General features: G+C 43.2%; 1 long non-coding RNA gene across 1 annotated transcript; it reads left to right on the top strand.

The window, feature by feature from the left end:
- Nucleotides 1-7,652: 7,652 nt before the first annotated feature.
- LOC144105639 (uncharacterized) lies at nt 7,653-23,299 on the top strand. Its single transcript, XR_013308842.1, has 4 exons — nt 7,653-7,775; nt 14,979-15,124; nt 18,171-18,242; nt 23,171-23,299. It is a non-coding gene; the product is annotated as an uncharacterized LOC144105639 (long non-coding RNA).
- The last annotated feature ends 4,133 nt before the right edge of the window (nt 23,300-27,432 follow it).

Below are 27,432 nucleotides of genomic sequence, written 5' to 3' on the forward strand. Positions count from 1 at the left end.
GGCAGACCCTCAATTTATGGCTCTCCTCAAGATGTCGGTTGCTTTAATGCCATCATCGAGGCTTCGGATCTCGCAAAAGGTTAACGCCATTTATTTTAACCTCGTGCGCGATAAAAGATTGCAAATAGCGTGCACTGACCCCCACTTCCCGAGCGATCATCTGTGAGCCAAGATCCAGGGTCCATCTGCTTTTTAACGATGCATTTGAATGCCACAGTTTCTCCCGTCCTTTCCCATTTATGCCGCGCGTAAAATTGTGAACTCGCATGCCAGTTTTTCTGCACCCTGATTTGATTTGTGACAAGTCGTTAATGAAGAAAAAAGTTTATGAATAAAAGTAACAGAAATGGCTACAGGGGGGAATATTTTGCAATGTTCCGTTTTCCTTTCTTGCGGTTCCCTGTGACTGCTCGTTGCTTTCCGGTGGCGTAGGCCCTGCAGAACAACGCGACGACACATGACAAAAAGGAAAATGAAACGAAACATTGCAAGATATGGCCATGGGGTAATTTTTCAATGGCGATGTAATGTATCCAATAGCTAATCTGTACACGAGTCTTGACACCATCCTTGCTTTCTTGGCGGCTTTTGCTTTCTGCTTTGAGCACGGCGCAGTGGGTTCGATCCACGGCCACTGCGGCCGCATCAGCAAAACCATCCGTGTGCCGATATTCCGGTAGCCGTTGATAAGCACCGGGTGGTCAAAACGACTCCGGAATCGTCCCATTACGGCGTGTCTCAGAGCTGCCTTTTCGGTTTTGGCATGGAGGTCTCTAAATCATGTACAGGATCCTCCGATATGAGAGAGACGAATGTTTGAGCACTGAAATGTGGATTAGTCTACAATTCTGTTATAAGCTTATTTTTTTTCCTAACTAGCTTTCGTCTTCGCCTATATTGTCCAAAAGTCAAATTACGAAGTATTGCTGCGAAACACACGACACAGAGCTGACACACAGCGCTCTTGTGTCATCTTGCTTCTGTGTGTCGGTTAATTTGTCCTGCGCAGCAATACTTTGACGTGAGTCACCAAGTAGCCCGAGCCCTTCCCCTTAATCAAAATCACAAAGTGAACAAGGAAGGGGAAACCTCAGGGTGCTTGCCAATAATTAGACAAGAGGACTTGTCGAATACGACGACAAATCCTCCTGTCGATATGTCAGGCAAGCACCCTGAGGTTTTCCGTCCCTTGTTTACTTTGTGATTATCAAGAGCAATCTACCCAAGCTCTCTGTACCATGGACCCTAATGCAGGAGTCAATTTTAACTTTAGTACGGAAGTCGGGGTGTCCTAGAATATGTGTTGATTGCTCTCTCAGGCTACATATCCGCTGCCTTCCGGACGTGGCCTCTCCTATCGAAGTGGAAACTATAGAAATTATAATTAAAAGTTGATAAATGCGGAACGCAGAATGGGGTCATCTGCGGTGCCCTGAGAACATATCTGTGATGGCAAGAAATCCGACGCGATCAATTTTTTCGATTTGAAAATTTTTTCTTGTTTCAAGGAGGTAATTATGTAAATTTTATTCTTAATGGCATCAAGATCGCATTTTGTACATTACTTTTAGTGTCCATGAGAAATGCATAGATACATAATGTGCAATGCTTTCTATCTCATAATTTGTTTATATTTATACACGCGTTTTTTTTATTTGTAGGGATGATTTCAAGTGATCTCTGCTGATATATCTTAAATTTTGAGCGCGTCATTATTAACGTCGCTGCTTGTAGTTTGTCGATTAATGATTCAGTGGGGCGTTGAAGATAGCAAACATTAGTCTTGTATCTTTTTCTTTGTTTAGCTTCTTCCTGTATTTTTTTTGTGTATCTCGTTGAAACGCACTCTCCGCATTTGTCACTAATGGTTTGCGAGCTTTTTAACATTAAGTTTTTACATTTAGCAAGAAACATGCACCCTATGTAATCCATAGCTCGGCAAGCGTTTAATCCTGAGCTGTAAACAGAGCCGTGACTCACGCTAGCGCTTTACGAGTGCCAAGTGGGCAGAGATAGCCGAGAAGTGCTAGGGAGGTACAGTCACAGGCTTCTGCGACTCCAAGAAAAAAAAAACAGAGCATACCAGAAATACTATAGTCGCTGATGCATTTCGAATCCACCAAAGTAAAAAAAAAACGCTACCACTTGGCTGTCACCTCAGCAGAAGGGCAGTGACAAGGTCTCGTGCATAAGTCAAGATTTTGCTTCAATCTAATTGGAAATGTTGGTTGCTAATGTTGCTAGGCTGTTAACATTATTGTAAAATTTTTTATCTAGGGTACGCGTCATTTCAGAGATTAAAATTATTGAAGGGGAAGGTCATAAAGTTAAGAAAATATGAAAGAGCCTCAGAAAACGGTGTCTACGAAAATGCAAAAATATAGAAAAGTCTAAGGAGCGCAAATGAGAACGTTACCTTGGTGTTACAAAAGTGCTGCAAACGTTTCACTTTGTACAGAGCTAACTGCCACAGAAGAGAGATCCTTCCGAATACTGGCAGTCTTCGGAAAGAGAAGTGATTTTTACAATGCAACTCTGCACTCGAATTTCTATACTCTGTTCATGCATGGAAGGTTATAAGCACTGAGCGGGGCAAAGGGAGATGACCACTGACTTTTCTGCAGGCAGTAGATTTTGTTTTGAATGTTTCTGCGAAGTTCGAAAAATGCATAGCTTATGTTGGTCCATTCCTCCTCCCTAACCGCATCCTCCAAGTGTCACGCATGCATCTCGCCCTCTCCTCATGATCAACAAAACACATTCTCAGATAGCGACTGGACTTCGAACTTTAAGTCATCCACGGAAAACGAAACGCTGAAACGTTGACACATTTTTATGCAGGAAAAACGCTAAGGCGCCCGTGCGCTGTGCGATGTCAGTGCACGTTAAGGACCCCCAGGTGGTCGAAATTATTCCGGATCCCTCCGCTATATGGCAGCTCTTTCTTCCTTTCTTCTCTCAGTCCCTCCTTTATCCCTTCCCTTACGGCGTGGTTCAGGTGTCGAACGATATATGAGACAGATACTGCACAATTTCCTCCCCCCCCCCCCAAGAAAAAAAATATTATTGAACGAAGTCTTTTACACCATGTCGTAGTGACGAATATTAATTTCAAGTTCAAAGCTGCGTACACCTAGGAAAGTGGAGTAACCGGAGGTGTCCTGCCGAAAGTAAGGGCCTTTGTTCTTTTTTCTTGGCATTTCAAGGAAAGTTAGGACTGCGCGAATAGATGTGTCAGAAAAACGAATATACCACCAAGGGCGCAGTTATTTATTTTCGTTGACTGTTGTCCACATCTTATTCGCGCAGTCTTAACTTTCTTTGAAATTAATAATCGAGGATGGATAGATGGATGATGGATTTTTATGGCGCAAGGGCATCTATGGCCAAAGAGCGCCATGGCACAAGGTATTTTCAAATTCTCAAGGTGGGGTCGAAGACCCATTTCCCAAGCATTTCACCCCAAGTAAGCCGAGCACCAGACCAGGAGAAATTAATAATTCTAATAAACTAATAATTAATAAACTAACCATCAAGAACTTCGTACTAAAGCATAATTCAAGGCATGCCATGCCTTGCCATTAGGTCATTTTTAGGTCTTCAACACAAATTACATTTGACTAAGGGCTTGACTGCAGCCTCTGCAGTGATAATTTTCACCTTGTGTGGGGGAAAGCTTGCAAATGGCGTACGCAGACCCGATTTACAGAGCGTATATCTGTCAGCCGAGCTCCTGCGCCTCCTTAATTTTTACCGATGCATTTGAATGCGACAGTTTTTGTCTCTCATTGCCGCATACGGCAAGCGAATAAAAATAAGCTCGCATGAAAATGTTTCTGCTCCCTCATCTTATTTGTAAGCAGTGGTTATTAAAGCAAAAAGCTGACGAATATATATAGCCTATAATTAAGTTGGACAATCGCCATTATCTGTAAAGTTTCGTTTTTCTTTCTTTTGGTTCTCTGTCATTGGTCGGTTCTCGCCGATGACGTAGGCCCTGGTGGATGACGTCATGATAGACGATTAAAGGACGTTAAAATGAAACGAAACATTGCAAGATATATGGGGTAATTTTTCCAAGGCGCTCAATTATAACCAATAAATATTCCATGCGGAACTTTTTACATTCCCCATGGTGACTGAGCGGCTGTAGAGATTTGCTATTGAGCACGAGGTCGCGAGTTCGATTCCTTGCCACGGTGCGTGCATTTTCATGTAGGCAAAGTGCTGAGGCACCGAGTACTGAGATTTTGGTCTGCGCTCAAAAACACCAGGTAGCAAATTAATCCAGAGTCCTCCCATTACGGCGCACCTTGAATCAGGTTCTCCACCTGTCATATGAGTGTTCACAAATGATGCACTCGTGTTCATTATACTCTGTAACTACACATTTGCTCGTCAGACGCGGGTGCTGCAAGGGAAATGTAAAATATAAAAATTTAAAACTTGGAATAAAAAAAGAAAGTCAAATTGAAGAACCGTGAACCTGATCTCAGGTCGTTTGGCGCGGCCTGAAAACATAAATTTTTTTGAGCAAAGAAATCTGCCACGATAAAGATTTGGTCGTTGCATCATGTTTTCGTTTCAAGACAGCATTAGCATAAGTATTATTCCTACAGTGGAAAGGGTTGCATTTCATGATCTTTTAACTGGGCAAGAAAAATGCACGCATACGTGACGTGTCATGCTTGCCGCCTCATTCTTTTTATTTTCATGTATAGTTTCCCACAAAAATTCTTTTAAGTGCACTGTTGATGTCATTTCAATTTTAAGCGTAATGTAACTAATCAGGGCGACTGTTCGCGCCTTGTTGGTCGTATATGCATTGATGCGTTATAGAAAGCATGTATTTTGTTATGTTTCTTATTCTGTTAGCTGTTTTGTATAGTTTAGGACTCATTTGTATCTGTGCATTGTGGGTCTGCTATGTAAAGTACCGCTGGTAGCAGGCGACCTGGCATTGCATTTTTTTTTCATTTTACGTAAAGCAAGAACCGTATTAGAGACTGCGTGTAATCTATAGCCCAATAACTTTTAGTGGTGCACTGCATATGAAGCTGCAGATGGTGTTAACGCTTGTATACCTAAATGCTCAGCTAACACAGATAGTTGACGCGTTCTAGGAAGACACAGGCGCCCTCTATAAAAAAAGTGCATATGCCGTCAGCCGCCACCTGAGGACAAGCATTCGGCTGTGGTTTAAGCAAATGTAGTGTCAAGCACTCAGAAAAACTGAGGAAATTTATGTTTTTAATGTCACTGAAAACGCTGGCCGCTAATGCTGCAGTCCTCTTGACTTCATTACTTGTGGTATATTAAAAATGTGAAGAGGAAGTTTACAAAGGTGAACAAAAGAGCACATGCTGCATGAAAAGAAAGTTCAACAAAAAATAGCAGAATTTCAACGAAGTGTTAGGAACGAAAACGAATCCATTCAAATGGTGTAGAAAAGCTGCCGCAAGTGTTTTGTTGTCCACGACGATAATTGCCCCCGGAGAGATATTGTTGTAGAATCTTGACTGCCTTCGTAAAAATAAAGGGAGAATAAGTTATACATTTCAGCTTCGCACTTAAATTCCAGAAATTTATGCTGATGCATGAGCGGATTTACAGAGCAGGGGTGCGGGGGTTATGGGGGGGGGGGGGGAATCGCCTCCCATCGCTAGCCCCCCTGATAAAACGACTCTTGCATTATAAAGTTTATTTTCCAAGAACTACACCCACAATGTCTTTTTCTGCAAAAAAAATGTTCGTGAAATGCATACATTGTATGGCTTTTTCCCCAACATCGACCTTTAAGTATGGTCCGTTACTCCGGCCCGCTGCTAACGATCAACATGCTGGAGCTTATCAAGTGACACCATCTCTAATGTAGATATTAAACTGTTAATAACTGAAACGTTCACTTGTCATGATGCGAATTTCAGTTACAACCGCCGTGGTGTGAAATGCTGTCAAATTTTAGTCGTTCTGTTTGAAACTCTGCGTAGGGGCGAAGGTTATGCTTGATGCATGTACGACCATGCATCAAGCACAGTCCCATACTATGGCCAGTCAGTCTGTATAAGGAGGGCCTGCGGCGCTACAGACGCAGCGAGGGAGGGTGAGGTGGAGAAGTGTGGCGTCGGCAGTGTTGGAGAGTCCAGGTTCAGCAAGCATCCATAAGGTACAACGAGGTGAGGATCAAATCAACGGGTTTGGGCTACGGCGACCCTAAAGGCTGAATCTTCTAGTCAACGGTTCTACTCACTAGGACACAGCACAGCAAATAGAGTACTGAGCAAGAACCTCTGGCGCCTGGTTTTAATGAGTTCTCCTGACGTCACGAGTGATGTCATTGTGATATGTATATGGTACTATTATGTTAGATTTAGCGTCATAAAGCGACACGTGGGCTATGAAGGACGCTGTCGTTGACGGTTCCGGATTAATTTACCCTACCCGACGTTCTTTACCGTGCGCTAGAATTGCATAGCAATGGGGCGTTTTTGCATTACGCCTCCATCGAAATATGGCTGCCAGGGCCAGGATTCGATCCCGCGACCTTTGGGATCGGTAGCCGAACGTCAAAGCCACTGAGCTACCGCGACCGTTTCTTCAGCGACAGCTAGCAGACCACGTTTCCTGTTTCTGCGGTGCCATTGGCGTAAAACGACAGGCACTGTCATGACACTGTCAGTTATTGGGCTTGGACCAATCAGTGTGTCGCGTTGCAATGACGTTCCTCATCACGGTACCTGCCGTGTTGAGCCAACGACGTCACAGAAGCGGCAACGCGGCCTTAAAAACTGTCGCCTTGAAACAATTATTTGAAGCAAACCCGTTTCCGCAGTCTACCTCCAGGGCTCACATGACTGAGATGATTAACAATCAAGCAATGCCTGCCACCAAAATATCTCTAGTAAAAGGAAAGTAATAAGTATGTACCATATTGTAGTTATTACCTTTGATTGTGACTGCGAAGCGGCGCACATCAGGATACTCGAGTAACCGTAAATAGTTTCCTGGAAGGACTGCACAGTTGTTAATCTTTGCAGGCATCCCAACCATGCTTCTTAACTGGTTTAAGGGATTCTACACACCATTTTTTTATGAAAGAGTAAAGGGGCTCAGTTATTGGGTGTATTCAGGTCTAAAAGTTAAACTATGGGGTACAGGATTCGAAACGAAGGTCATGCTGTGCCCAGCTGTCCAGTTTGTGCCGAACTGCAGTGACCTGACCTCATGACTGCCTGTTACAGACACAGCGTCATAGTAGTCGGCTTGCTAATTCGTCAGTGGCCACAAAGAGCAACAGTGATATTCGACAAAGCATTTTCCTGGAACTGTGACGGCTTGTATACAGGAGAAAGTCAAAAGTCCATTATAAGTCCGTGACACCTTGGCCTTAAGCCATCGCTTTTAGTCAGCGAATTGTGGTCGCGGTGCCCTCAGAAGCTTAGAAAAAGCTCTGTAGACTTTGAGCAAAGCGAGGGAGAGCGACTGCTAGGTTTTCTCTCCTCCAATTTTGCTTTTTGCTGCAGCTGTTGAGAAAGGAAGAAATGCTAGTGGTTTTGACTGTCATTGGACGACTATGGAGCAAAAGTAACGCATGGGCTTTCGAAAGACAGCAACAGACGACACGTAAACTTTATTCAGGAAAAGCCCTATAATGAGCTTATAAAGCGTTGACTTCAGGTCAACCTTCCAGTAGTCGGCAACGATGCATAGCATTTGTCACTTGGTTCTTCTCCTCTGCATCGCGGCGAACAACGATGGAGCTCATGCTCAGAGAAGTAAGGTCCTTGAACAATATTTACGACGAATTCGTTAGATAGAGCTCAGAAAGGCAGTTTCGTTTTCTTAGTTCGCCTATAATTACCTGATTCAGCTTCTTTTCTTAAATGGTAAGCCTACTGTTGGAGACGAGCGAGGAAAGATTACCATCTTGTGGTTGATGTGCCGTTTATGGTGGCAGAAACAAGTGTAGAGCTGGCGGTTTTGCCAGTAATTTACATTTTAAACTGGCCGTAAGACGAAGCAAGTGACGGGTATGTACTGCGTTCAGAATTTGTCCCTTTGCTGGTAAGCGGGTAAAAAATTGGACGGAACACTTAAGCTCCACCTTAAGCGTATGACGCTATAGCGTAAAGCGTTAATTCCCATATATGCAGAAGGTCGTTCTCTACTTTACATTCATAGATCGCTGGGAGTCCTCATAACACTCCTGGCACAGTTGTGCAGCGGGTAGGCGATGCGCCACTACCCTGCGGCGGCGGGTGCTACCACCGGTGGGCCTTGTGCGGCCCTGGTTGCTCTTCCTGAGCGACCAGTCATTAATTTTACTGCCACCTGCCACGGTTGGCAGTTTGCTCACTATCCAATGGGCAGGTTGTGATGAAGCCGCAAGGTCACGTGACCTAGGTGGTCCACCTGCCTCCTAGGTTGCCCTCTGGGTACCACCTGTCAGAGCCATGCCTGTGATTTGTCGCTCACAACGCCGACGCGACGCCGTATTTTCTGCGTAAAGGGGCCTTTAAGGCAATCGCGTTAATAAATTCGCGAATATGGTGAGCCTCCCTATAGAGAGCTAATTATTGTAAAAGTACACTCATGCTAACTTAGTTTTCTCTGCTGAAGCCACTAGGGAAGTATTGCGCAGTTTAATGCTGCTCTCTCTTTTAAAAGGTTTTCCGAAATCACACATCTAAGACTATATCATACGATTCGTTACAGATCTTAGGAAAGAGACGTTGTTGATCGGCTTCGTTGCAGGGAATCGCACTCGCATCCCAAGTTTACTTTAATGTACAACGTTTTCAAATGATTTGGTTGGTTTCTTTGAGCCGGAGCCAAATATATGTTTATTTGGGAGAGGTGCTTTTGAATGCCACAGAGAATGCCTGGTGCAAAATATATGTTAAACTGAGGAGACAATTTTGAACAGTTGTTGCGTGCTATATGACCTGCTTTATATTTGGCAGACCTCATATCGCTAGAATAGAAGTGGTTGTGTAAATGTACAGGCGGGATTTGCCTTACAGCGGCCTGTCGTGCAGTGCGGAATTGTATCTTTTATAGTAATTCTCGGTTGCGCCATATTCGTTGCGTCCTTCACTGTTGAGTACGCAACTGTGATTTATCCTTAGGCGTATAACCAATTCCCTGAGCACATGAGAGTGTAAGTGCCTATTCTTTATGTACTAGAATACACGTCGCCTAAGAAAACTTCTAGGCGGGCGAAAAGTGAATTGTTTAGGAAACGCTAAAGCAAAGTAGAAGGGGCACATTGTGAAAGTGTGGTACGCTAGAATCGCTCTCTTCTGAATTAATAATTCAAAGTCTTGCGTTTCGATTCCTGACCTGCGCAGATGTGTACGATCTTGTTCTTGATACGCCACGAATATGAAATCAGAGCTTCTTTTTGGATGACAGCTGAAAAAGTCATGCAATAGTGGGCGAGACTATCTTAGCTGTGGTAATAATCAGAACAGAAGCGTCTGTTTTACAGCGACATCTATTGGCAGCTTGCTCCGCTAGATGGCCTCAGGCGTCAGCTGTTAGTTCACGTGACTTCTGACGTCACATATTGCGAAATGTTCTGCATGCGGCGCTCATTATATTCAGGAAGTATTTCGCTAGCCCGCCGGCTGTTCGACTTAGAACATACTCTCGGCGCATGAGGGTTTCACAATCTCACAAGTGCGGATAATATCTAAGTAAGGTTTTGCACGTGTCTTACACCCGCGCCGCATGCCAAGTAGCACGCAAAGAATTCATTGCGTCAGTCTGTGCTCCTATAGAGTCGATTGATCTTTTTCTGAGAGTTTTCCCTAAAGTTTCACTTTGGATGAAACGAAAAGTGAACGAGAATTTTTCTTGCCAAAAATGTTTTTGGTAGTTGATAGACTAATGTGTGCAAACGAAACACCAGGCACGCACATTGGGGTCGAAGGAAGAAATGGCTGCGATTCTTTCACAGCTCATATTTTTATCGACAAAAGCATGTGATAAGCCATGCATTTTCTCCCCGTCTAATTTTTCTGAGAGAAAAAACACGCTCCAGCCCACCAAGCTCTCCATGTGTAAGTCAGAGAATGACATTTACTTTAAAGCCTGAAATATCAATACACGTAATTTGATCATAGCATGACTAATACAGAGTGTGTACCACAGCAAAAAAACTGGAAGCTGGTTCTGAGGTTCTCGCATAATGGAATTCAATGCCCTGACACAGGCTTTGATTGTCTACAGGCATTTGTGCGGTTACTTTGACTTCAAGATACTCTATTCTGACATTGCACTTCTGTAAATGTGATCGTTTAAATCACAGTAGGTAACAAGCAAGGCAAAGATTACCAGGACGTTGAGGACCAGTGTATTTTGTATTACATACCCACAATTCTGGACAAAAGCATTTTTGGACGGGACATAGTTTATGAGCGCAATTTTTTCATATATAGTTAGATTTCTCTATAACAATATATCTGCAGATCTCCCGTCGCCAGGTTTAAATTGTTTTGCTATTAACGGTTTGCTATCGTCAAAAGCCTTCCGCATTGTTTTTTTATAGCTGTCTTAAGTGCTCGATGCGAACGATAAAGTTACTATAAAAGAAATATTTTGCTACTCGTTAAAAGAAGGGACCATTACCTTCAATATTTCTATACCAGTAACTTAGTTTTCCAATATTAAAAATTTTCATCATGAATGTTGGAAATGAATAGTCAGGTTAACAAACCAAAATGTTTATGAAAATATTTCTTATCTCTGCGGGCAAAAATTGGATACAAAGAAAAGATTAATATCAAATAGAGGACAGTGCAACGAGCTATGGTAAGGAAAATAAGAGGGTAACATGTTACCTATGATAATTCAAGGACAGGAAGAGAGGATCCTTATGAGAACACGAACTCATGTAATCAGCAAACTAGCAGTAGTGAAGAAGTGGAAGGGAACCCTGGCGGGACAAGTAATTCGGAGAACCAAATGCGACTGTCTTTTTGTGTAACTGTTGCATCGCCACAGCGGTAAGGAGACGCAGACATGTAATGCGGTAGTGTACCGTTTATTGTAGCGACGTTGGCAAAAATATACAACTGATTGTTAAAAGAGGACGAAAGGGGGAGCAGAAAGAAATGACCCGCATGAACCATGAACACAAAACCGAACTAGTGGACTGACTAAAGCGATACGACTAATTATGTCTTGAGCGAAGCGCGGATGATTTTAAAAAAATGACAACGTTCATGCGTTTTACGTAAACTGGAAAATTCAGGGACAGTTGGAGCGAAATTGCCAATTTCTTAAATCGCAGCCTATATTCACTTCTTGCTAAATGGCTTGTTTCGCGACACAGTCCAGAGGTACGCCGCCACTAAAAGATAGCTACCGTGCCTTTTCTTTCTATATGTCTAGTTATAACCTATAGGTTCCTAATCTGATCCGACCACCTGCCTTTCTGCTGCCCCCTGCTTCGCATGCCTTCTCTTGAAACCTTCTCCGTTACCCTTAAGGACCAGCGGTTATCTTTCGCATTACATGCCTTGCCCAAGCCCATTTCGACTAGGATCTCATTGACCTGCCTGTGTTCCCTCACTCACTCTTAGCTTAAGCTCTACCCTTAACTTAAGCTGACACCTATTCGTTAGCCTCCACGTTTCTGCCCCGTAGGTGTGTACCGGGAAGATGCAGCTGTTGTACGCTTTTCTCTTGAAGGATATTGGGAAACTGCTATTCATGATCTGAGAGAACCTGCCATATGCTTTCCACCCCATTCTTATTGTTACCTTATACACCAAGTTCCAAACACTATTGCATCCCGCACCAGACACACTTTTTGCACCCATTCAGCTCTTATAATTTTAGCATCCTCTATAGGGAAAAGTACACGTGCCCTCATTCCCTCGTGCACGTTCTCCCTCCCTCATAACCTAACGAGATTGGGGGAGGTATCCCTTAGAAGGATCAGGGCTGCCCCGTCGGTCACGTACCGATGGAGTTCTGAAGAAGAAGCAGGACCCACCACTTGCCCGAGGTGTTCCACATCATGGGTGCAGATGTGGATGTTCGCCACCTGCTGTGGACTTTTGCAGGGACAAGGGCTTTGATCAACGACACGAACTTTACAGGGGAGTAACAGCGACAAGAAAGAAGGATTTCTCCCAGTAGCTGAGGGTACGAGCCTTCTCCAGTTGCTGCACGAAAAAACTTTACATGATTCCATATTGTATACAGCAAAACCAAATTATGTATTTATGGCAAGTGTGCGCCATAAATACATAAATACGCCGCTAGCAAACAATAATAAATTTGTCGCTGCGCAGATAATCTGTTCAACACCCACAGCTCTCCTTACGGTAGTCTCGGGCACGAAATCAATAAAACATCGTGTAGACTTACCATGAGGGGACGATTAAGTTGGGTTTCGACGGAAGCGTATAGTACACGAGAGAAGACACCGACACAAGCCCGCACATTAAAGTCTTGCGTAAAAGGACACAAAGTTGCCAGCAGCCTAAATGGCTTTCCGCCATTTCACCGCAAAATGTGAAACAAAAACCCATTTCATGGGCGTATCTTTACCATTCGCACGCTTGCCTTGTGCATCTTGTTCTGGTATCGTAGACCACAGTGGGCAATTTGTTTTTAAGTTTAAATACTCCGCTCAAATTTTATAACAATATTGTTTTCGCGAAAAGAAACCCGAAACCTTATTCCTTTGCCCATAAGCACCGCCTCTCCCCGACAAACCACTATGTGGTACTTTATGAATAATAATAGAAAAAGTTGCATAGCATAGTATTTTGCGTGTTTTTGTTTAGAAAACTGGTATGGGCGACAACAGTCGGTCATCGGCTGCGAAGCAGCAGTTATGTGGAGAGGAACGAAAAAATACTGGCTGATTGTTGCGTCGCAGTACTTTTACACGTGAATACAAACTGCAAAGGCGTAAAAGGTAGTTGTTAATCGCGAACAGAACAATGCTCTTTGAGTCCTTTCACGGTGCTTGTAATAGATGGGCACATTCCTCAATTTTCACACCCGTCTTCCCCCCTTTATTTTCAGGAATGTTTAGAAGAATGGGGAACCACTGACGAAACGTTTTTGAGTTAAGTGCGTTGGCCAGTTAACGATCGAAAGAAAAAATAGAATTGTCTCGGGCGATTTTTTTAAGGGAGAGCGTTTTCAACTTTTGCAGTGCAGTTTGCAGGTACCTCGACTTCACGAATGACTGCCTTTCCTCACTTTAACTGTTAGCATTAAACATTGTTTATGTCTGAGCACAATATACGTCACGGTATAACGAAAAGAAGACTTTCAGGGTTTTTGAAAAACAATATATTGGAGATCGTTGCATTGTCCTCTACGAATATATATCTTTTTAAATTCCCGAAATAGCGGGGGAGGTGTAGAGATCTAGCCATAGCTGCGGTCAGCCGCTGCAGAGGTGCCCTCTGCACTCAGTGCTGAATGATCAGCTTATTCAACATGTGGACACCTGAAGAATCGGGCACGTTCGCAGGCGCGAAACGCCATGTTGCGCTAGACCCTCCCAGGTTGGACAAAAGCGGTCGTAAAGATGGTGCCCACATTTCCCGCGCTATTAATAATTTGTGTCTACGCAAGGCAACAACGCCACCAACCTGAACGACTAAGGCAATAACACTGGCTAAAATATGGTGGCTTTTTTAATACATGCGACAGTAAACCGTTTTGTCTACGTCTTGAGCAATTGACACCGCGCAGGTGCTCGTACTCTACAAGGTTTGTGGCTTGTGGGATTTAAATGTCCCAAAGCGATTCAGGCTATGAGAGACGCCGTAGTGGAGGGCTCCGGAAAGTTCGACTACCTGGGGTTCTTTAACGTGCACTGACATCGCACAGTACACGGGCCTCTGGAATTTCGCCTACAAAGAAATTCGACCGCCGCGGCCGGGATCGAGGCCGCGTCTTTCGGGTCAGCAGCCGAGCGCCGTAACCACTGAGCCAGCGCGGCGGATACATATTTTACAAGGGATCGAGTAAATTTGCTGCTGACATGGAAGCCAGCGGACGCTAGCACAATGCAACTGTCACATATTATACCTCAAAACAGCTGGAAGAGACAGTGCCAGTTACTCATCCAATTAGCCTTTTTAACGACTTGAATCTATATACTATTCATAGACCTCAAATAGACAAAATTAAGTTGAAGCTGTCATAAACTTTAGTCGAAAAGCAGTCTATAGATAGTCGATAGAGAAAACAAAATTGCAATTGTTACCGACTGTAGTGAAAAGGAAGTGTATAGATTTTCTGTAGTTAAAATGAAATTTAACTGTTATAGACTTTTTCTTAAGACAGTCTATTGATTACCTAGAGTCAAAGGAAATTGTAATTGTTTTAGACTTTGGTATTTATATACAGTATAGACTCTCTCTACATGTGAAAAGAAATTAAGGCTATTGTAAACTTTAGTCTATAGAAAGTCTACAGACTGTCTAAAGGCAAAAGGAAATTAAGGCTGTTGTAAACCTGTCTAATGATTTTCTACCAACCAAAGGAAATTAAGGCTGTTATAGAGTTTTGTCTGCAGATAGTTTATATATATTCTGCAGATAAAAGGAAAGGTCTAAATGATGGTCAATAGATTGTATAAAAAGAGAATTTTTATAAGGGTTGAGGCTCTAGTAATTTTGCCTATCCTAAGCACGAACATAAGCACTAAAGTGCTTATATTACGTGTGAAGTGAAATTTGTTAAGTAAGCTCAAGTGAGGCTGAATCTTTTTTTATTAATTTATCACTATAACAGATGCCCAACACGACTAGCTGCGCATTAAATAAGGGGGGACAGGAGAGCAAAACGGCCAAAACACGAACAGGATCGGTAATGAATTTGTTATCACGAGAAGTTACAATAATAAATAACATAGGAGATAAGTTAATATAAAACTAAGGTATATAGGCAGAAAAATAACTTATTTAATAATTGTTCGCCTCTTATTTGAAAAACAGAAAAATTGTTGGAGCCGATCGGCGAAGGAATCACTGTGCTTGTACGTGTCTTTCACGACGCGAGCATCACTGTCGCTGAAGGAACTGGAAGAGGAAGAAAGGCCGGGGAACCTTCCTTGGAAGATTATAAATCGATATTTGAGAAGGTAAATTACGGATGCCGAGTGGCAGTAAGGCTGCGGCATTCTTCATTATACCTTTGACGCCACAGAAAGAATACAAACGAAACAATAGGATAGGATACAAAGAAAATGCAATCAAACATATTCGAGTGGATGCACTCTGGGGATATGATCTGATATACTTTTATTCAAAGAATTTATTCATTGCGACTTTTCGGCGCGAACTTGTGCTCTTACCACAAATTGTTGAGGACTCTGTAACTGATCAGGAAAGTTTTACTGCGTTTACGCGATTGGAAAGGGTGTTGACTGAAAGTACAGACAAACTTAGTGATACGGCAGGCTCGTTGATTTCATGAGAGCAATATTATTAGCAGTTCCCTGTGGATACATGCCTAACATGTTAACGCGTTATGAAACCTTTAGCGGCGCTTTTTTCTAGAAATTCTTATTTTTATTTTATCTTCCTTTCTTCACGGCTACTTTTGCTTTTGCACAGCCTTCCACAATGTACCATTACATGTTATTGTGAGCTTTTTTGAATGCTGCCATTTTGCTCAGGAAACCTGCTGACGAGTACAGAAGTCGACCATTAAACATCAAACAATAGCAAAAAGAAATGAACATGACCACGCGCATAGATCACTAACTGATAATTTTTCACTATGGTCACTCAATATTTCCCCATTTTCGCCTGCTGTGGGATGAGGGACGCAGTAGTTTTATGTTAGCAGGATTGATTATTGAGTGGAGGTCCTCAGCTAATGGGTTCGAGCAGCGAGAAATAATGCTCTCGTGAGGGCTTCCTTGTAAACAATGTTTTTTTTTTCGAAAATCGCTCAATTAACAATGTCACCGGCAATTATGAAAAAAATGGGCCGTTTTGAGGAACATTTTCTGCACTTCGCACTGGGCAGCCTAGTTTTTCTGCGTATTTGTACTCTCTTATACAGGTCTCAAATGCTACGAATGCAACGCCATGATATGAAGGTTCTTAACACAAGGAAGATCTGCTAAATCTTACTAGAAAAAATTCTTTTGTAGATGAAACAAAATTTCCTTTTCACCAACTGCGAAGACATGAGAACGATTTATATTTTTTTACTTTGCAGCGTTTTGGCTACACTCAGGTCAAATTTAGTCGTAGTTAGTTCCGAGTCAAAGCTCCAGTCCAAAACAACAGATTCTTTCGAATTACAGCACAAATATCTAGATATCTGACCTTTTTGAGGACATCAGATAACGAAAATTTTCCATCGGTAACTGCATGCTTATTTGCTTTTTTCTTGTCTTGAATGATTTACTCTCCTCGCCTCGCTGCGAGGAGGTAGATAATGCGAGGATGGGAGTTTGTGTGAAGGAATGGGTTAGTCACACAGCTTTATACGTTCATCGCTAAAGTACAATGCGGTGGACAAGTCGTTGGTCCTCTATGGGAACGAAAGAAGTTCATAAGTAGTAACCAAGTTACTCATATTAGATTTGTGACTTCTTAACTGCTTCGAACGTGCAGTTTAGTGTTTCGCTAGCATGACATTGCTCACCTACACGAAACTTGCCTTACAAGTCTGAGGCGCACGGCCAATCCACTTTGCTGTGGCTCACGGATGCAAACTTCGATACCAGCCCGGTTGTAAATCGGTTGTGTCTACGCAAGTTGGTTTGGTTTATGGGGTTTTAACGTACCAAAGCGACTCAGGCTATGAGGGACACCGTAGTGAAGGGCTCTGGAAATTTCGATCACCTCGGGTTCTTTAACGTGCACTGACATAGCATAGTGCACGGGCCTCTAGAATTTCGCCTCCATCGAAATTCAACCGCCGCGGCTGGGATCGAACCCGCGTCTTTCAGGCCGGCAGCCGAGCGCCATAACCACTAAGCCACCGCGGCGGCTCTCTACGCTAGTTGGCTAGTAGAAGTAAATATCACGTGAAGGACTGCGAGGCTAGTGCTCTGTGCTTTGCTTGAATCTGTGGTGGTTGTTGGGTTGAGTGTCTGAACGAGGCCCGCTTTCCTCCTTCTGTGTTTCTGGGCCGTTATAGGGTAGCAAAAACGTCGTGTATGTAACTTTACGGTAGCCATGATCTCTAAAAAGGCGCAACGAAGCAGAACGTGAGATTTTTTGGCAGCCTTGCTTGAGTCTCAGCGTCTAGTGGCTGCCAATGCAGTTGAGTGCTCATAGCTAAGCAGTCAAAACATTAGATCGCCACTTCAGCGCTCGTCCAGTTTTCATGGGTCTTAATGCTAAGGACATTTGCTGTATTTCTGTCAGTTTTTATGTACGCATGGAAATATATGAAGCGCACCGTTTCGTATGGTGAAGTTCTCATGGTAACCTTGCAACCACAGTTGAATGGATGTCTTATTTATACATTCCACTTTTAGTGGCCAATATATGCTGATAGTGTAGGGTTGTTATACATCAATTTTAATCAAAATGAAACAATTTGCAAGCTTTGCAGAAACGAGCAGCAGAGTAAATAAATGTATTAAAAATTCTTGTCAACAACGTTATGATATTCGCTAATTGCCCTCTAAAGGTTCGATATCCTGTGGCACTCCAGTGCAGAGTGTTAATTAAGCTCCATGGACTTATTAAGATGCTCATGCTGGGTGAAATGTCTTATTGGTACTGCCTGCAGAGAGATGGGGCATATATTTGAGAGCCTACCTTTATACACAATGATTCTCGGCTAATGGCGAAGCCCGGACACGACTCTCTGTTGTTGAAAGGTTTTTGATCCGTTGTGTAAAAACATTGCATCCTCGAGGCAATTTTATTTCTTCCGACCAGTAAGCAGCACGCCCTGATATACTGTAAAGTTTACTGATACTGAGCCTCATAACTTGTTCTCAGTGGAGTAGAAGATAGAAGCCTAGAAGTGCAGGCTTCTGATTCCCCAAATCTGTTCTCAAACGATCGTGACCCAAAAATACAAGTATGAAAGATTGCGCCTGGCATTCGTGGCTTCCCCTCCACAGCGAATGAGTTTTGAGGAACGCTTGGCTTGATATAATGCGAGTGGTTTTTTTCCGGAGGCAGAGCACTTCATTTTCGTTTCTGTTTTAGGTTCAAAACTTCTTCAACGAAAACAACGTGACGATAAATATTACTTTGCACAATATACATAAAGTTAGAAAGGTAAGTGTTACAGTTACATACGAGTAGTGTGCACCATTATAAGGTTTGTGAAAGTGAAGCAATATAGCTATAAATGGAATAGCAGAGTGAGAAAAAGATCATGCGGCAAAAAACTTCCGAGTGCTGCAGGAGACGGCAAAATCAGTGAGTTACTTGCGGGCTATGAAGATTAGAGACGATCCTAATAGTCCTCTGAAACATCTAGAAATATATTTTATAAATTTATGTCATACTTCTTTGCTCGTAGTCATGGTATCTACAAAGCACATGACGCCTGTACGGCTTGTAATTTCACCGTGGTGCTTAGTTTACGGCAGCGCGTTACGCCACTTGTGCTAAATGTTGCCGTATTGCGATTCCTGGGTATTTTTCAGGCGACTGTTCTTTGCGCACACTCCGGCCTGTTTAGGATAGTTTCTCAGGAAAGCGTAACAGTAAAAAAACAAAACGTATGGATAGAAAATAACTGCAATTTGTCATACATCCTTATTTTATGCAGCCATATTTTTACAAGAGGAAAAAGTAGTAGGGGTTCAACGTAGCTAAACCGAGTACGCACGCGAAAGCAGGGTACACTTGAGCTCCCCCTTAAGGGAATTAGTGGGTTAATTCCCATATATGCAGGATTGGTCTCTCTCTACTTAACATCCACAGGTCGCGGCCAGTCCTCATACCACTATACCAGCGCAGTGGTGCAGCGGTTAAGATATGCGCCACTGCACTGGCAGGTGGCTGCTCCTATCACAGCCACCCGTAGGGATTGTACGACCGATGTTGCTCTTCCCGAACAACCTCTCGCGACCAATCAGTAATATTACTGTCGCCTGCCACGGTGGTCAGTTTGCTCACAGTTCGGTGGGCAGGTTGTGCTGATGCGACAAGGTCACAAGACAAGAAGCACAAGACAAGATTTTTGCGCGGTGTTGGTACGTGCGTAGTAGTGCTGTCAAACTGAAGCACCTAAAACACAAATTCTCTGGATTTATTTTAGAACGGAGTCAAAATCTGCTGCAGAAGAAATGTACGGTAACAAAACTTGTTCGCCGCCTAGGTTCGAGTGTGCGCTCGCGTAGAAGGCGCAAAGGCGCAAGTTGAACGAATAGTATCTGTGATATTATAATTTCTCACCACACCCGCTCTCATGTTTTCACTTGGGCTTGAATGTTAACTACCGGTGCGCTGTTAAGTGAGGCGAGGTTGTGAAACCTCTCGGAAATTGGCATCTTTGCGTTACCGGGCATGCGCCTGGAGGCAAACATACCAAACTGGCTGCTCGATTCGATGCAGCGTTCTTGCAATTATCTGGCTAGTTTGAGGCGAATAGCAGAATAGAAGAAAGCTGTTTAGAATGCGTTGGAAAAATCTGCCAGCATACCTCGACCACACGAATTCGTGGAAAGTGCGCAGAGGCACCTTCGGTAGCAGTTGCAGACGTCGTAATAATAATAATAATAATTGATTTTTGAGGAAAGGAAATGGCGCATTATCTGTCTCATACATCGTTGGACACCTGAAACGCGCTGTAAGGGAAGGGATAAAGAAGGGAGTGAAAGAAGAAAGGAAGAAAGAAGTGTCGTAGTGGAGGGCTCCCCAGACGTCGCACTGTGTACTCAGTTTCTGCACGCGGCTGATTTTGTTTTGGTTTAACGTCGCAAAGCGACTCAGGCAATGAGGGACGTGAAAGTGGAGGGCGCTAGATAATTTCCACTCCTTTTTAACGTGCACTGACAAGGCATAGCACACGGGCCTCCAACTAAATGCGACCACCGCGGCCAGGATCGAACCTGCGTCTTCCGGGCCAGCAGCCGAGCGCCGTAACCACTGAGCCACCGCGGCGGCTGTATCTGCACAAGAGCTGCTTGCTCTCTCACAGTAGCTCCCTCCGGTATTACGACTGTGGTTATATTTCCCATTTGATGTGCCAACCATGCCATCTGCCAGGCACTTCCAGAAAAAGATTTGACTCAAGTAAGAATACTAGTATTACAAAAATTTAACACCTGATTGTCATCTAGGAACCAATTTTAATTTTACAACTATGTGTATGTTGAAAAGCTATAAATGATTTATCTAAAAAAAGGAGACTTAGAAAAGGAGACTACTTGGAGCAAAGGTAAAGAATTTGTTTTACTCATGCACTGGCCAAGTAATCGTTTACTGCCTTCTGATAAATTAATAAAGCGGCGCGGCGCCTTTGATAACTGTTGGAGCCTGCAAATGAAGGACAATTTATTCATTTTGTTTACTAATTTATTCAAATACTCTAAGGGTCCCCTGTGGGCATTACATGGGAGGGGGGGGGGGAACAAAAAACAAAAAAGAAAAAATGGTTGTGAATCTGACAAAAGTAATTTTCATTACAGCAAGTGCTAGGATTCTATATAAATTAGTAACGCTGAATGATATAACGAAAGTATGTTATCTTGGCGATCCTGAAGAGTAACTCATTATGTTCTTTTGAAGCGGAAAGCTTCACTACGCTAGGTAAAGCAGTCGTCGGGTAGGCCGGAGAATGACCTTCAACGACCTTCAATCGGCCAACTATAGACGTGGCTTGGCGCCTGTGACGTTGTGTGCGTTCCGCACACTGGATAGGTAGCGCGCCCACCCTATCACCATGGCAGGTAGCAGTTAATGGTTTATCGCGAGAGGTTGGTCACCCAATGAACGCTGCGGCCTATTTCGCCGTGTGCGCCGAGTGCACGTGTTTGACCTTGAACTGCCCTTGAACCACGTGGCAGCTATGGACGTCACTCAGCTACCGCCGACGCCGACGCTGAAACCGAGCGCGCGCCTGTTTTTATGGGGCGTCGACGTTCATTGTGTTCTTTATCGTTGGCGTTGACAGCGTTCTAGACTCCGATGATTTTGAGGAAAGGAAGGGCGCATAACTGGCTCCCTAGGACATGTGGACGCCTCAATCGCGCTTTGAGGTACGCGGCGTTTGTGGGGGAGACACGTGGGTTGCATGCATCAGCGCTGACAGCGTTGTGGCAGACACGGGGGCACTGCAGCCATAGGCCGCAGCTTTCATTGGGTGAACAACGTTTCGCGATGAACCTTTAACTGCCACCTGCCAGGATGGTAGGGTGGGCACGCTGATTATGTAGTGTGCGGAACGCACTCAGCGTTACAGGCGCCAAGCCGCGTCTACTTGCCCGACACACAACAGCCTTAGCTCTCTAACCATGTTCAGCAGTATAGTTAAACCGCAGCTAATTGTTTTTTTATAAGGTTAAAGATGAATCCTTCCTACTTTTCCATGCGGAAGAAGACAAGGTTAACTTTGTAGGCATAACCGATGTGATGTGAGTTATGAGGCGGCGGTAAAATGTGAGTGAAAAAAAATATTAGCAAATTTTCTGCGCATTGTGAAGCACGGTGTGTTGAGCGTTTCCTTCTGAGAAGAAACGCTTTGAAACCGAGTAGGATGGAGTTCCTTTATTTTGGACGGCTTTGAGTAGATTGGTAAGAGTCATATCTTTCAATCCCCACAATCTTTGTGTCAAAAGCGATGTTCTAGAACTTCAAAAGCGTAGACGTCTGTTGGATTTTTCCGAATATGTCAGAAATCCCTGGCTAAAAACAGCTTCTTATCACACCCAAAAAACACGTATACGGTACGCGCGTGTCAATGGCCGGCGCGCAGGAAGATCTGCATTTTTGATATCAGAGCAGTGAACATAAAAACAAGGCGCATTTTTCAATGAAACATATCGGCCTGTGCATATATGACAGCATTCATTACTACGACAGGTAAACGTAATTTATCAAATAGCAATGAAGGCCCACAATCACATTTCGATTTAGTGCGTTGCAATCGAGCTGAGGCCACTCTGCACACCATGCATATAGCCGACAAATAATCGTTGACAAACCCTCCCATTCCGATTTGTCTTTTGGTTTTTGTGCCAAAAAAGTTATGTGCTCGGCCCAGAATAAAACTTGCTAGATTGCTTCAGAATTACTGTTTAAAGGCCAGTTAATTCAATTCGAGGCAGACATTCAGTGAATGGTTTGAATCGAAGCCAACCATTGCATTCGTACAGGAAAACAGACGATCTTGGCAAGGTCTGCACAAGCTTCCTTGCACCAAATAAAAAAATTTTTAAGCGTGATTCTGTGATGGAGCCACCTCATACACAGCCAGAAACTGTAGTCGCTTCTGTGTTCTTGATGGAAAAGTGCTCTGTCAATGAAAAATACAAAGCGCTCACAGGATCCTGCTACATGTCCATAATACCGCTTCTATAAGACTAACCAGCTTCTGGCCTTGCTGCTAGACCGTTAACATAATTAAATATTGGTTCGTGGCCTTGTCAAAATGTTTCACTCCATGTGCCCTGCTTTATATATGCGCTTACTTAAGGGCGTTGTGTGACTTTTGACGGTGTCCAGAGAAGGCACTCATAGTGAATCTATACAGCGAGCGCAAGCAAAACGTTTGGTGACCTTCTAGATATTTTTATATTATGAATTGCAGAAAAAATTTGGTGTTTCCAGCATTTTTTATATCATTACTTTCTTGTAATTTCTACTTGCTTGTCTTTTGAAAGCAGTAGAAAAACATATGCAAATAACAATAAACACCGGGCTTTTATTATATGTGACGCGAAGACGAGTAGTCGGCCCCTTTTGTCTTGTAATATTTACTTTTTTTACATTGGTGTTGATATGAGGCGGTAGAGCAGCTTCAGCGGGTATAACAACGCCAAAATATATCGAGAAGTTGCTGGAAGAGGCAAAATTTTATGGTTCTGGTGAACGAAATTCGAAACATCAGACGCAGGTGAGAAACACTTGATGTAGTATGCTACACGACTGCAAGGGTTGAAAGGGGCCATGTAGTGAGTTTTTGAGTATTTTACACGACTAATGAGATTTTTGGATTGTAGCTCCGTTGTGAATTTGGCATTTATTTTGTTCAGATGGAGAACTTCACAACTCTGTTCAACGGCTCCAAGACGTCGCTAGACGGCCCGAGGACATTAGAAAAATTTCAGAAATTTGCGCAGAAAAAAAAGGACGCGCCAAATAATACTATTTTTTGTCTTTTTACCCAGTAAGTATTTTGTGCACTTAGATCACTTATGCAATGCTATTCAGTTGATATGGCAGTAGCCTCGAACCCAAGACAAATAAACAACATTTTATCCGAAGGGTCAATGTTTGTCAACTGACAATAAATTATCGGGATGCTATTAGAAAGCTGGTTTGATTAAAAATCATGCATTATTGATGATGAACAAGCTTGCATGTTTTCGTTACGAGAGCTTTTGATGAATTCTTACGATTGTCATATAGAAATCTCAAAGGCGAGGAAAACCTTCGTCAGCGCTGAGCAAAACGCCGTTTATATGCGCTCTCCAGGCCTGCATGGTTTTGTGCGCATGGAAACTATCGCATATAAGGAAGCGCTCTACTGTTGCCTTGCTTCTGATGTCGTCTGTAGCGCTTTTATTCTGTTCGGAAATTATGTCAATCGAGTCATCGCCGCGGCCGCGGGAAATAGCAGGCCATGCATGAAGTCTCCTGCCTTAGAAGAATGCGCACGCCGAAGGGTAATGCCGAGAATCTATTTGCGCTTTGAGTAAACAAGATGTGTCTCGTCGCATACTAATCTGCGCGTCCACTGCCGTATGAAGAATGTAATGATAAGAAGAGACACCTAATGATATGCTGCAAGCATTATCTAGCCAGAAGAAGCATTGTCGACCATATAGAAGTAACCCTCAGGAATGGTCTCAGCGTCACAAAAAGCAGTGTGGTGATGCGCGCTTGACTAGTCTTTGTGTTGACGATTTTCGTGACCTAGATTGCGCACATTATAAATACAATATGGCAGTTCACCGAGGACTGCTCCCTGGGTCAGCTTATGTGGTACCGTGGTTGTTTTTGAATTTCGCCATAAATTCGCGTTTACTTGTCGGTGGCAGCAACCTGGTGCGAGCCATAGTTTTTTTATTTCTTCAATAAACAAAATACAAGGAAGAAATCGCTGCGTGCTGTTTTAAAACGATGTCAACTAAAAAATCTTGCGCAAGTGACTCGGTGCTAGGTCTAGGTTCCCTTTATTTCTTGAGATTCTCTTCCGTCCAGCTCTCACGCCTTCAGAGAGCGTAATTCGTGTGACGTCAGCACCCGTGCTGCTCCGTGTCGCTACCGAGGACGCCCCTCTACAGTGGAGCCGGAGCAGGGCTTTCATGAGGAACGACAACAGTACGGCGGCGACCTTCGCTCCCGCGGACCAAGTAAAAAGAAATCCGAGGACAGAACTGCAGTTTATGAAAAGAACACAAGTTATATATGGCATCCATATTGTGTCGAGTCTTGTGCGTTGGAATGCTTTAGCGTATAATGAATGGGTCCTACCGACTCCACAGTATTTCACGTGTTGAGCAAAGAGTTCCTTCAGGGAATATTTAAAATTAAAAGCAACCAAAAGCACACAAAAAGCGGTTAAATCAGCTGTTGTTCTTACATGTCATTTGTATTTTGCCACTTGTTCCATGGTTGCTATCGTGCTTTTGGCCATATGCTTATAGCAGTCTGTTATGTCGAGTTCCGCTTTTTGACTTTAACAATTAGGGCTTAGATTTTCATTGGGTTGAATTCATTCTGATGAAATTACGAAGGTTCCGACCACGGTTACGGGTGTCAAATGTAAAAGCGGCTTTCAGGGTTTTGCAGACAAAGTAGAAGAAGCTACAGCAATCAGCGCCTTTTAGCAGTCGGGGAAAGTAAGACGCCATTGAGAATAACAAGCAACTTGAGCACTTACAACTGCCATTCGCACCTGTTATACGTTAACTTGTCATTCGCACATTATGTTCCTTTTTTTTCTTTTCAGGAGAAAGATACTCCAAAAAAATCCCGAAGCAGATATCTTCACTGAGAAATACAGTACGAATTTATGAACTTAAGAAACTTCGCAAGTTGGATACAATTTTAACATTATTTACCTGAAACCGTTTGGACTTTCTCTGTCATTTCGCTATAACGTTTGTGTCGGGCACCAGACGGCGTAGTAAGCAATAATCAAGTATTAATTTCGCTGACCGAATGAAGACATTTCGGCTGTGCAGGCGCAGCAGAACGAAGCGCAACAGCGTGACACGCTGGTGGTGTTAATGCGAAAGCATTTGTCTCGTGAGCGGCGTGTACAGGACCTGTCGGGAGAACGTGTCATCAGAGCGCGCCTGCACGAACTGTCAATAATCCATTACAGGGATAATTAATACAAGTTATCAAATTATTGTGTAATTAGCATGAATGGATAATTCAGTCGCTGAAATGATTAACTATACAAGTAATTCAACGATTGGACGATCTCTATAATTATTTGAATTATTCAATTGCTTCGTAAATTAATCGGTGTTTTGATCTAATTGGTTATACAGCTAATTAATAAATAATCAATTTAAAAATTAGATAAATAATTATCCATTAACTCACAAAACAGTATTTAATTATTTGAGATAATTAATTAATAGCATAATACAAGTTTTCTTTTGCTCGCTACTATGCCATGTTATACGACCCGCAGCGGGGCGCTGGTATGTAAGACTGGAATGTAAGCAAGTCGTATGAAGACAGCAATACTCAATAACTTTTGCATTGTAGGTATTCAAACTGCTGGAACCTTCTGCAGTGCAAAGGCAAGTGCCGCCATCATTACATATTATAAGGACTACGATTTTGCAGAGCAAGCGATGGCCTTCATGTGAGCATGAATTTTTGTATTTGCCTATGTTTAAACGAAAACAGAAAAAAAACAAGCAAATAACCGTGTGGAAAAGTGAAGATTATTTTTATGCAGGAACTAAAAGCCCATCGTTCCACACTGCCTTGAAGCATAGCAGCAGCTGTTCAGGGATGTAAATATTACGGAGGTATATCAAAGAAAGTTTGATAGTACTTAGGCGCACAGTTTTTGTCTCCAGAAAAGTAACCCACCGCAGACCGATACCTGGACAAAGAGTACAAAAAGTATTACATTGCACGTGAAACGCACAACGATTTTGCATTTTCCCTGGTCTCACAGAAAACTTGGCGGTTAATAAATTCGTCTCCCTCAATCTACATCTTAGTTTAGCTTTTCGCCGAGCGAAGACACGAACAACATGCACCAATGACGTTCATGCCTAAATTCTTAATTTTACTGCTACCACCATAAAAGCAGCAATTTTTGGGTGTGTAACTATTGCGGTGTCTTTACTCATTACTATAGACTGTCCCAGATTATACGCGCACCCAGAGGTTGCGAAAAGAAAGAAAGGGCACATGAAGGGCATATCTCACGCAGTTGCGATTTCATATTCGTTACTAATACACAAGGCGTATTAATGGGAGAGGTTTGAGCTAAGTGATTTTCCTTACACTGGAAAGCTGATTCCATAACCTTTCCCTCTTTCCTTCTGACAACAGCTAAACGTCAGACTTAAATATTCGAGCTGTCGACAGTAACTGCCCGTGCATTCGTCTCAAAGAGAACCATGAATCGTGCACTGGCAGCAAAGAAAAAAGAAATTGAACAGCGTACGCGAGAAAAGAATGATTAGAGGTTTGTTCTACATGCAAGCTCAAATTCTAGTTTTGTAGTTCATGACAGTTACCTCGCCGACCAGCAAAAGTTCAAGGACGCAGGCTGCAACAAATTATCCTGCGCCTAACTTTCTTGTAAGCTTTTAAAACGCAGTCGCTGTTTTTGCTCTTAGCTTTGAATCCACTAACTATCGCAGAGTAATTCTTGCACTGTCATTTTTCTTCTTGTTTTGTTCGTTTCGCTAAAAAGAGGGTCAATATCGCTTCTTGCAAAAACGAGGCCCAATAAATATCTCAGCGTTTCACTGGAAGTATCTGTGCCCACGAAAATTACTGTTTCTAAAATTTTGTCAGGTACTCGGCGTGGCGCTACGACGTACCGGCAAGTGCGCGCGCAAATGTGGCAACGTCTCATTCGCTGATGTCGGCTGTGTTTTCCATAATTCCACGTGGTCTCACAGATTCCTCTTCTAGGTCGTCCAGCTCCAAGAAGGGTGTCCAAATGTCTGTCATGCTTTGCGACACGACGCGCGTACTTTGTAATGCCCTCGAGAAACTAGAGGCGAATTCCGCGGTCGGTGAATACACACTGCGAAATCACAGCCCTCGAGTTTTCTGGAAGTCCAGGAGAAGCGTCAGCACATGT

Source organism: Amblyomma americanum, chromosome 9, assembly GCF_052857255.1.
Source record: "Amblyomma americanum isolate KBUSLIRL-KWMA chromosome 9, ASM5285725v1, whole genome shotgun sequence".
NCBI classification, from domain to species: domain Eukaryota; kingdom Metazoa; phylum Arthropoda; class Arachnida; order Ixodida; family Ixodidae; genus Amblyomma; species Amblyomma americanum.